This window comes from Eschscholzia californica, unplaced genomic scaffold, assembly GCF_041429995.1.
Source record: "Eschscholzia californica isolate CP2 unplaced genomic scaffold, dmEscCali1.0.p SCAF_1, whole genome shotgun sequence".
In the NCBI taxonomy this organism is placed as follows: domain Eukaryota; kingdom Viridiplantae; phylum Streptophyta; class Magnoliopsida; order Ranunculales; family Papaveraceae; genus Eschscholzia; species Eschscholzia californica.
Genome location: NW_028238198.1, coordinates 66,058,501 through 66,071,072, shown reverse-complemented (window position 1 = coordinate 66,071,072; position 12,572 = coordinate 66,058,501). Strand labels below are relative to the sequence as shown.

General features: G+C 37.1%; 2 non-coding genes across 2 annotated transcripts; both read left to right on the top strand.

Annotated features, from left to right (window-relative positions):
* Positions 1 to 1,147: 1,147 nt before the first annotated feature.
* LOC147568379 (small nucleolar RNA Z266) lies at positions 1,148 to 1,254 on the top strand. The gene has a single exon (XR_015231620.1). It is a non-coding gene; the product is annotated as a small nucleolar RNA Z266 (small nucleolar RNA).
* A 74-nt stretch (positions 1,255 to 1,328) lies between these two features.
* On the top strand, positions 1,329 to 1,441 carry LOC147568378 (small nucleolar RNA Z266). The gene has a single exon (XR_015231621.1). It is a non-coding gene; the product is annotated as a small nucleolar RNA Z266 (small nucleolar RNA).
* The last annotated feature ends 11,131 nt before the right edge of the window (positions 1,442 to 12,572 follow it).

Below are 12,572 nucleotides of genomic sequence, written 5' to 3'. Positions count from 1 at the left end.
CTCAAGATTCTATTCCAATGACCAAACACCTCAAATAACTAACAGAAAACATCATTCCCTGCCTTCAATTATGTCTGAAAAAGACTTCGTAAGTTTATTGCGACTATCATCTATTGGTTGTCACATTATCAGTTGTTTTACATTAGACTACTAAAGTCATTACATTTGAACGCATCATGAATATAATGAGCACTATAACCTCCGTTGTTAAGATATCTTTGGTCCTAAAGGTTATATAAAGACGCATGGAGATACTGAAAATCTATCTATGGCTACTTTTACTTCAATTATTGTCTTTCATTACATAAAAATCCTTAGGATAATCTATCGAGATTCGATCTTAAAACCATAGTAAGAAGAATGTCGGACCATTCCACCGAAAAGGTGAATGCTCTACCCAATTATTCCGACGTAGGTACGTGACGGAACCGTCGAACACATGCCCTGTTCAATCTTTTTTTCATAAATTAAGCTAATGAGCAGTTCAACAAAAAAAAAAAAAAAGGCTCATGAGCGATTTGGCCGTCTCAAATTTACCCTGATATAGGAAGGGTAAAGTCGATAATTAAAACATTAAGGAGGCCCTTTTTGTCATCGTCAAAATATGCAAATGCTATTTATACCCTTCCTTCTTGCTAGGGTTTGTGAAAGAGTAGAGGTTCTCCTTCCTTGCCGCGTTTAAACCCTAGAAATCAATTCACAACAGTTTTCTTTCTTACTGAGTTTCTTTTCTGCTTTTCCATAATCTTTATTGTTCATCGTTTATACTTAAATTAAGCGCAGCCCTTAAGATCGCCTTCCAGAAATTTTTTTCATAGATGGAAGCGTTTTGAGTCATAGCTGTGCAAAATTGAAAATTAGGGTTTTCTTAGAGGTTTCTCTCTGAAAACCTTCTCCCATTTATCTCTCTTTAAGTTGCATTTTTTTGTACACATTGGTTTTGATTTCCCATATTTTGAAATCCCAAAATTTAGATCTTGATCTTTATTTCTGGGGTTTTACTATTAAGGGGATTCATTACCAATAAACAGTGTGAAATGCTTCAAATTGATTTGGGATACATGAATCAACTTACTATGAAAATGGTTTTCTTCTTTCATATTCTTAAACTATTTTAGGGTTTTTTTTGTTTAGAGGAAGAAAGTAATAATAGCAAGAATGATGATTCAATTAGATGTGTGAAGGGAAGGAAATTTTTTCTTCTTTCATGAACTTAAACCCTTGAGGCATTTGGAATAGTCTGACTTGCTATCTTTTTCTTTCTTTTTTTTTCATTTTGTTTTTTTGATTATTTTTGTTCATAATTGTTGGTAATATATTGATAGAGAGAATAGCAAAAGTGATGATTCAATTAGATGTGTGAAAGAAAAATAGAGAAATCTATTTTTCCTTCATGAACTTAAAATATTTGAGGCATTTGGAATAGTCTGATTTGCTATTTAAGTTATTTGTATCATTTATATAAAAACTATCTTCATGTTTTTGGTCAAGTGAAATTGGGTTTTATTACAACAAACCGCTTTGATTTTTGCCTAAATATTTGTCAATCTGTTTACTTTTGATAAATAAGTTTATTGTGACCACCATTTATTAAGAGATGGCTCTCAAAGTCATTTTTGTTTCTGGCTTAATATTTCTGATTGGATGCCAATAAAATTGGTTTTAGGAGTTATCATTTTACCACTAGTGTTACCTACTGTAGCCAAGCAAAAATACTGAACTCAAAGTTAATAATAACAAACAAAAATACTGAACTCAAAGTTAATAATAACAAACAACATGAATAGATAAGATAAACATGTGCAGCCCAAATCTCTTCTCATGAAGTCAATTTTGATGAAAGGCCCAAATTTTGGGCCCAAATACAAAAAAAACTTAATAGGGATTATTAACCTACCCAAAAAACAACTAATATTTCAAATCAAACCTAAATACACATCCTAATGTTCAATCCGGGTCCAATTCGTATCTTTAAGACATTATATTTTCTTCTAAACCCTCTTTTGCCTTCCTGTATATATCTAACAACTCCTAACAAATCATATCTTTCTTTCTCAAAAATCCGATTCACTTTCTCTTTCCAAAATCCGTTTCACTTTTATCTCTCTACCTAAACCGAAACACAAACCCTATTTTCCACCTTCATCTCTCTACAGTCATCATCTCTTCAATCATCATCTTCGTTTTCACTTTTCTCTCTCTAATATTTTCATCATCTTCGTTCAGTCATCACCTACAGACACAAACCGAGATACAAACCCTCTTCATTCATCATATCGAGTCATCTTCTTCAGCCATCAACTTGTTCGTTTCTAGACTCTGCTTCAGCCATCAACTTGTTCGAATCACCATCTTCTTTTCCTATAAATCCAGGTAACTGTTGATGATGAAACTCTTTTTTATGAGATTTTATACTCTTGTTCATCCTTCTTGTCTAATGCTTAGTTTCTGAAGTGTCCGTACAGTTCTTTCGTTGTCCGTACATTATTTTGGTTTCTGGTACAACTTTAAAGTTTGTTAACATTTACTAAAATTTTTGACCATTTGGTTACATGTTACCAGTACTTTATCATGTGTTAACACATTTGTTTCATAACTATGAAATTATCACTTTGACCAACATTTGATAGAATGATCAGACATTGCTTCTTGGACCACCTGATTATACCACATATTCGAAACATTCAGTAGAATGTTATCTATCATTTTCACATAAACTCACACATTTCATATAATTGTAAAACATTCTCCTTGTTAATTTTACATTCCCACGCATGTCAGTACATTCTGTTTGGTGCCGCGACATTACACTAGATGTTCATACATTTGTTAACCTGTTAAGACATTTGATGATACTTTCATAACATTTTATTCAATTTTACAGTATGGAAACTGAAAGGTCACTTTCTACATCTCAAAATAATGACAAGAAGTTAGTATGTGACTCATGGGGCGACTTATTTACAGAGATTGGGCAAATATTTCCCGGTGGTGTCAAAGCTTTTCGACACGTTCTTGGTCGATATACCATTGCAACCAAGAACAATTACAAATATATCAAGAATGAACCAGGTCGTGTGACTGCCGTTTGTTCCAAACCCGGATGTAATTGGAGAGTCCACGGGGTTGCACCATTGGGATGTAAATCTGTGTTTCTGTTGAAAGAGTACGAACCGAAACACGATTGTCTCGATGTTGTTCTTAAACCTGCGGATCCCAAGTCGTCTAGTAAACTTGTTGGCAGCCTAATGGATGAAAACATCAGAAAACACCCAAATTGGAGTACGGCTGAAGTTAAAGAAAAGTTTTAAGACGATTACGGTGTTGAGTTGAGCTATTACTTTTCTTACGGTGGTAAGAAGGTAGCCATGGACAAAGTATTTGGGCAAGAGGGTGATTCCTATGCAAAGTTGAAGTGGTACGTAGATGCTTTGGCGACTACTAATCCCAATAGCATAATTGATTTGCAAATCGAACCCACTACCAACAGATTTGTCCGAGTTTTTATTGCCCTTCACGCATCTATCCTTGGGTTTCAACACTGTCGCCCTGTGATCTATATTGATGGAACATTCGCCAAAACTCGTTTTAATGGCTGCATTTTAGCTGCGGTTACCAAAGACGGAAACGACGGTATGTTTTCATTTTCACATCTTACGTTAACATTCTAATGTTCCTGCTCATTTATTGATCTATAATGACGCGGCATACAGTGAGATGCTGCGTCATTTATTGATGTCATTCCTCATTCCCAAGTATGTGTGGACATGTCAGAAAATGCTTATGCAATATTGCTTTATGCATCAACAGAACTAATTTTGTATTTTTTTTTTTTTGTTAGGTCTTTTCCCCATTACTTACGCAGTTGTGGACATTGAGAATGATCATAATTGGGATTGGTTTCTACAAAATTTGAAATTAGTGGTGGATCCGATAAAACGTTACACCTTTATTTCGGATAGACATGCTGGAATTCTAAAAGGCGTGAAGAATGTTTTTCCCACCGCTCATCACTCATTCTGTGCTTGGCACTTACGATGTAATCTGAACTTGAGAATACGTAACGGGGCGCGCCAGTCACGTTATTTTCAGAGTCTTATGTTTACGGCGGCACGGGCATTACCCGAGAGCGAGTATCACGCAACCATTGAACAAATGGTTGAGATGGGTGGAACCAATGTGGAGAGGTTTTTCCAATCCCTTAATCCGGAATCATGGGCAGATTCCTTTTTCCCAGGGGATAGGTATTTTGTTTACTCTTTTTCAGTTGAAATGTTGAAACACCATTAACCCTGTTACCGGCACACTTTAAGTTTACTCAGTTATTTTTTCACATTTAATCATATGTTCTGTTATGGAAGGGCATTCTTTATAGGGTTAATTCCGTTTTGGCCCCCGATTTGTGACCAACTCGCCGTTTTGGTCCCAATAAGTGTCCGGCAGTTCGTTTTTGCCCCAATTTCCTGTTTGGCCCCCACATTTTTTTATAAGCTTCCCCATTCTACCCTTATGGCAATTTTGTAATTTAATTCATATGTTCTTTCTCTTTGTCCACCTCACCTCAAACTTCCACGTCACCTTCTCCACATAAGATATTGCCGGAGAAGGTCGCCGGCCGACAACTTTTTCCGGCGACCTTCATTTTTATTTTTATTTTTATTTTTATTCTATCTCCTTCCCCAATCTTTTCTCTCTCTATCTTCTATTTTTCTCCCTCTATCTTCTCTTTGTTTTCAGCAAGACAATCAGTTTTTATGAGTACTAATAAGAGCTGAAAGAAATCCAGCTGATGCTAACAGAAGTGGGCTTGAATAAAACCCTTTTCCATTTCGCATATCCGAAAACGCCATTAACCCATCAACAAAATCTTGAACAATTGAAAGTTTGTTCATTAACTTTTTCTCTCCATCTTATGTATTTCCTTCATCTCCTCTGAATATCCATTTCCCCTCAACGTAGCAATTTCAACACAACAAAAATCCCCTTAGGGTTTCTCTCTAGAAATCTCAAAGATTTCAGAAACAAACAAGATTGAAGAAATTGAATTTTTTGAATCTTCACTTGAGGTATTAATTAGAATTTTTTGATTTTGGGTATTGATTATTTTGTTTGAATTTGAGTTAGAGTTTGATAAATTTTGAGTTTGGGTATTGATTAGTTTTGTTTGATTTGGAGATAAGGTTTGACAAAGTTTGAATCTTTTACCTATACAAAAAAAAAGTTTGAATCTCTTTTTCATGGGTTTATTGCAGTCAATTGATTCTTTTGTTAATTCAACATCAAGTATTTAGGTGGAAGGGAGAGATTTTGAGGCCGATTTTGAAGCAACCAATTTCTTCAATCCATGTCCGTTCCATAAACATAAACCCAATTTTGAAGCACCTCCTTCACAGATGGGGTTTGTGCTACTGTTAAGAGAGAGATTTACATCAATTTTAGGTGGTAGAGAGAGAAAGTTCTTTGTTTGTGTTGGGTGGGGTTAGCTAAGGCAACTGATATAGAAACTAACATTCCGTCAAGGGAACGATCACGAATTGGGTGGGGTTAGCTGAAATTCTTCTTTCTTGTGGTTCTTGCGTTCAATTTTTGTTCTTAATTTTGGGAGTTTTTACTAATTCAAGTAAACGAAGGGAAACACTAATTCTTGTTCTTTATTTTGGGGGTTTTTACTAATTGTTGATCTTGTTACTGTGACCTGAATAGGGGGTTTTTACTAATTCTTGTTAAATTCTTGTTCTTGCTTCTTTCCCCAGATCCAGACGATAAAAAAATAAAGAGAGAGATGGAAGATAGAGAGAGAAAGATGGAAGAGAGAGAGACATGGAATATAGAGAGAGAAAGATTGGGGAAGAATAAGAAAGATAAAAAAAATGAAGGTCGCCGGAAAAAGTTGTCGGCCGGTGACCTTCTCCGACAACATTTTCCGGCGATAGCTTATGTGGGCAAATGTGAAGTGGAAATTGATTTGGTGAGGTGGACAAGGAGAAAGAAAAACAATTAAATTACAGAATTGCCATAAGGATAGAATGGGGAAGCTTATAAAAAAATGTGGGAGCCAAACAGGAAATTGGGGCCAAAACGGCGAGTTGGTCACAAATCGGGGGCCAAAACGGAATTAACCCTTCTTTATAATGTTCCGTCACTCGGATACATGTTACCACATTTAGTGTGCTGTTCTTACACGAGACGATTTATTGCAAGCATCCGATAAATGTTGTGACATTCGTTATAATGTTTTCTTACAGGTATGGCGCCATCAGTTCCCAACTGTCTGAGAGCTTCAACAACATGGTAAAGAAAACCCGCGTCCTCCCTATTACAACATTGTTGGATGCCATAAGACAGAAGATTATGAACAAGATGAGAAAGCATAGAGACGCCGTTATTGGATGGAATACATTTCTTTGCCCATCCATTAACTTGGAGCAACAAGCGAAATACACAGTTGCGGAGACTTGGAGATACGTTGAGGCAGCCCCACTTATTTATGAAGTATATTCGACTCCACGCCATTCCGTAAATCTTGGTACTCTCACATGCTCTTGTCGGCGTTGGCAAGTAGATTCGCTTCCGTGTCAACATGCAATGTTATGCATCAACAAGACTCGTGGTGATAGTACATGTTTTTACGATCCGGTCTGGATGGTGGAGGCTTACAGAAACACATACCAACATTGTGTTTACCTCGTTCCAAATTTTGACGAACCCTATACTTTTGATCCATTAACCAAGACTCTTCCTCCACTAGTTAAAAGGGCACCCGACAGACCACGTACAACACGGTTGCAGAGTTCCGGAGATGTTACCTGGAAAAAAAGAATATGTCGCAGGTGCAACCAACCCGCTTATCACAAAAGTGCGACATGTCGAACCCAACTGTAGTTCTCATTTTTCTGAATGCTTTAACATTCAACGATATGTCTCAACATGTAAGAGACTGTCTCTACATTGTGTTGAATGTTTTAGTAAAATCTTTTGGTCTTTAGTACATATTTTTTTGTCTAGTGAATTAATCCTAACATTCTACAAAATGTTCAGTGAATGAATCCTTACATGTCTAGCTATTATTTACAATGTGTCAACATTATGAAGTTTTTTGAATACATTCTCATTAATGAAGGAACATTATTACATATTTCCCAAGACATTTGTCAATATGTCCCACCATTAAGAGGAATGTTCTAACATGTCTATGTATGTTCTTCCCTGAAACAAACTCTAAGGGGACAATGCATGTCACATATGTTGTTGAAGAAAAATAATAATATATTCAAATTTACTTCATATTGTTTGCACATAAATATCCCATTCAAAATCATTGTATGTTGTTAACATCCCAAAATAATTTACAAACCATATTTGTTTGTAATCTAATCAATAATGAAGTCGTTTCGGGTTTAGTGAAATGAACATAACCCGTTACTTGAACAACTACTTCATTTTTGATTAAAAGATCCTTTACAAAAAAAACATGTCGGGGCAACCACACTTTCAAGCTCGGGCAATCCTCCAAGATATCGTATTCTCCTTCAATATGTTGTGGGTGAGCTTAGCCCTCTTCCTTTGTGCCAGGGAAACCCAATCTGGGTTTTGTGTACGCTCTTTGGGTCCTGATGTCATGCAGTCTTCCACCAGCTCTTCAATTTTCAAAATTACAAAGAGACCGCAATCCGGGCTGTTCAAGACACAAATGAAACGTTAAAGCATAACCAATAATGTTTCCACAGTCACAGACAATACTGAAACATAATGTGAAATGAGACTACATTAATAATAATTACGTGTCTTTTTATCAATTGTCTGAAAACATAAAACGTTTTTGGAACAACATTTCGCGGAATGTTGGAACTATTTCAAACAAATTAAAGCATGCATCATAATGTTGGAACAAATAAATAGTGAAAACACTTACTTTTCTCTCTGAGTAGCGAATTCTGGCTCCCCAAGAACATCTGCATATTTTTGTTGGGTTCCAAACATTGTGAATCCCATCTCTTCCATTACATCCTCCACATATGCCGCGTACTCCCTGGCATTTTCGAAACACTCCTTGGCCATCTTCTTATCAAATGACATCGAATCATAATGGGTCCACCGATGGAGAAATACATTATATATCAAGAGTGTCCAGTGCCCCCCCTTGCTGTGTGTCCCGTTGTTGGTTGGCAGATTGGTGCACACACAAATAATATTTCCGGTTTCCCAGCATTATTACTCAACGTACGATTGAGCATTTGTTCGATGGAAGCTTGGTTTACCTCAGACTTTATCATTGTCTGTAGAACAAACACAAAGTTATCAAAATGTTCACTCATATAATAGATGATGATAGGAAAACATCCTAATCACTTAACTTACATAGATTTCGGATGGGAGGTATAGCACACTCTTTTCTTTCAATTCCTTGTGATTAATGACGAAGGAACTCGCCCAGTTAATTATTTGTGAATCGCATTCGAGATTCATCATCAACATATTGAGCTGCTTCCCACAGATGTCGTTAATCCCGTCACTAAACCAGACCTTCGTACTGCAAAATTTGGAAAAAACAGTGTCACCTTTTCTAATGTTAGGACATTTCAGGGAAAGCTAAGGCATTACAGTAAGCGAATAAAAATGCTGCAACACAAACAGTAATGTTCAAACATTACTGTCAGTGCATGAACATTACAGTAACCTACTCGTACCTTTTGTCACTTTTCCTGAGGAATTCTTCCAACATACCCTTTTCTTGTTCCTTCACATTCTTCCAGACTGGGCTTCTTCTCCAGTTTCCAAGCTTCTAACCTTTCTCCTCTTCTGACCTTCCGGCTCCCAACTCTACAATGTCTTCTACATCAATTGTTTTTTTTTCTCGAGTTGCTTTGCTTTCTCGGTCATAGTTCGGGTCGTGGCTGAGTTTTAACCCTCTTAACCAAAGAGTTTTGTTTGTTTTTCTCTTTCTTTTCAACAACTTCAGCCATTTCAACCTTTGGCTTATCTACAAAATCGTCTTCAGAAAACTTTCATTCTCCACGATCTCATAGTTATCATATACTTTTGCCACCTCACAAACCTCTGAAAAGAAAGCTGAAGGCCAAGTCAGCTGAAAGTCAACTTCTTCCGTCTCATTTTCACCTACATTCAAAAAACTTGGAAATTGCTTTTCACCTGTTCCCACCACCACACGTTTAACTAGTCAAAATTCGATAGAACCGCAAATCTTAACATAAATGATTATCCAATTCTTGATCAATATATATAAACGTTATCAAGGATGTTCTAACATTTTACGTATTTATGTGGGAGAAGAACACTTACTTGTTTGTTTCTTATTTATTACTTAGCCGACCAGTCTATTGTCGTTCGTGGTAAAAGACAGTCTTCAATTGTCGTGGTAAAAGACATCGTGGGAGTACGATAGAACTCTTTTACTTACCGTTTATCAAAAAACTTGTAACGATGGCAGAACAATTTATGTTCATACCAATCATCTGACAATTAAGTAAGAATTTCAGAGAAGATAGAATGATTCCACACAAGTTAATACGTTGGTTAAAAAAAAAGTAGAAATAAAACCAACTTAAATCTAAAAAAACAATATTCATTACTTTTATCATTGTAGACTGACTTAAAAACATTATCTTAAATGTTGAAGCATTCTGGTATATGCTTCAACATTTCTAATTTCTTTTCAAGCAAAGACAAGAATGTCAACAGAAGTAAAAAATTGCGTGAGCATTTACTCACTTGACCCAGCTACTTGGCTCTCTGTCTGCTCCTGGTTTTGCACATCCCCTGAAGATTGACCCTTTACAAACTCATCAGAAATTGCTTTCTTACCCTTGTTGTCTATTTCAGCTTCTCCAGTTTAGGCTTCGGCATCACTTTCTTGTTCGTTGCGGACTTCTACATTTACTTGTTCGGAATTTTTTTGTGCTACTTCCTGCTCCACTACCTTATCTCCACCATCTCCACTTTCTTCCTTTTCGTGAACCTCCACCTCCTCTCCACCTTGTACGTCCTGCCCACCCTCCACCTCCTCTCCACCAATCGCCTCATCTCGACCAATCACCTCGTCTCGAACATCCACCTCCCCTCCGACACCAAAATCAAATTCCAAAACATCATTCTTCTCTCCTCTCTCTTTCTTCATCCTCTCCAATTCCTCTCTTAATACTTCTCTCTCTCTCTCTTAACCATCTCATTCTCTCTCTTAACCAACACATTCTCTTCTCTCAACCTCTCAACTTCCTCCTTCAATTTTTCAACTTCCTCATCATTCATCTCCACCACCACCCTCTCAGTGAACTTTAACAAATCTTCCTCCTCAACAGATTCCGGCACCAACTCCACCTTCACCTACAAGGAGGGATACAAATGGTTATTATCTCAACACCTTCCAAAAAATGCATACATTTAATTAAATGTGTTAAAATTCATGAAAATGCTCCATCATTTCACACAATGTCACTCAGACATCAATTATGTTAGAACATTTATTCAAATCACAAAGACATTATAGCAAATGTTAAAACACATTACCTGCTCCTCTGAAATGCTATCCAGTTCTGCTTCCAGTCCTGTAAGGAAGAATGGCTCGATCATCCATCGAGCTATTCTAGGACTTACCCCTACTTCTTCTACCAGGTCCTCATGGATCCTGGTGTGCACGCAATACCAATACTGCAAATAAATTAAACACAAATAGGTCAGAAGTGTTTTTCTGTATCATCACAAAGAATGGGAAAAAATATTATAAAATTCTCAAACATTCTGCAAAATGTTTCAGCATTATATAAGTCCCCCAAGATAATGATGAAACATATTAGAGAATGTCAGAGCAAACTAATTTGACTTTTATCATTATAAGAAATTATGAAACATTTAAGTGCATGATGAGGAATACTTACGGGCAGCAGAGTCAGGCAGCCTGAAGCTTTGGCCGGGTCTTCCCAGTGCTTGTTGATTCTCTCCATCATGTAGGAGTGAATAGCTCTCGGCCATGAAACTCTATTTATCATTCTCTCCGTTTGAAGATTGTGATAAAAACTCCCGACCACCGAGGAGCCGGCCGCTGAAGCAAAGAGGAAGGTTGCTGCCATGTACATGATCCAGAGTTTCAAGAACTCAATGGCAGGAGCCTTTGTTCTGGCAGCCACACTCAGTGCCCTTTCGATGCTCGGGCCCCCAAACGATGCTGACTTCCCCTCTACAATACAGTCTCTGAAATACTTGCTCAGAAACTGGTCCTTAGCCACATCTATGGTGACATTTGTTAGGAATGCTTCGTAAACTTGTCCTTCCATGGGGACTCCCAACAGCAAAGCAACATCTCCGGGAGTGAACTCAATCATCTTCCCTCCGATGTTGAAGGCTTGCCTCTGTTTGTCGAAGCAGTTGAGCAGATCAAATATGGCTTTGTTCGGCTTCTCCATCACATTCTCTTTTCGAAATGTCCCACTGGTCACTGCCTTGAAGAATGCCCCGAATGGGGAAGCAAACAACATTTTCTTTTGCTCCTCAGTAATGTCCATCATTGATTCCCGGGCCACCTTAAAAACTGCTTTTAAATTACATTTATAATTTAAAGCAGTTTTCTTCTTCTGCTCCCTAGCCTCTGTTGGTTGAGGCTCCACCGTCGGCTCTCTCGTCTTCGAAGTATACCCTCGATGCTTCACATAAACAGTAACAAATATGTCAGGGCATTCAACAAAATGTTCAACACTACACTGAATGCTACATCACTATAAGTAATGGCAGATCATTTTGGAATGTGTCTACACAATAAAGCCTAGGCCAATGATGGTCTACACAATAATGACAGATCATTAATTGAAGCAACATTTTACAGAATGACAACACACTAACAAATATGCCAAACCATTATAAGAAATGTGAGAGCACAAACATTAATTACAGGACATTGTCAAAGATGTGTATACAATAACATACCTTAGCCTGTTTAGGACTAGCAACTTTCTTGCCTTTTTTGCTAGGCCCAGCAGATGATGGCTCTTCACTAGCCCTCTTTCTAGGGCTAGCCCTCACTGGAGTCTGTTGTCTTTTTTCAGGACCATCTCCTTTCTTTGTTGTAGCTTTAACCATCTTTGTAATCTGCAAAATTTGTTATGTTTTGTATTAGACACCCACATGTTTCAAACAAACACAAAATGTATGTACACAACCAAAATGTCTAAACATATACTAATTTCTTTTACACAACCATGAATGTTAAAACAAACCATTCATTTCATTAACAAAGACAAACACCCATAAATCCAAAACAAATTACTAAATTCCTCCACAGAAACCTAACTTTCCTATCACACCCCTAAATGTTAAAACAACCCTATCCTAGAAACTTGATGAAGATTCATAAACACCCAAATGACCTTTCTGTGAAGATGCATGCTTCCGAAATCACAAACAACTATCAAAATGTCTAAACATAATCCTACATTTCTTCAACACAACCCAGAATGATAAAACAAATCATTCACTTCATCAACAAAGACAGACCCCCCAAAATCGAAGACAAAGTACTAAATGTCTCCACGGAAACCTAACTTTCGGATCACAACCCTAAATGT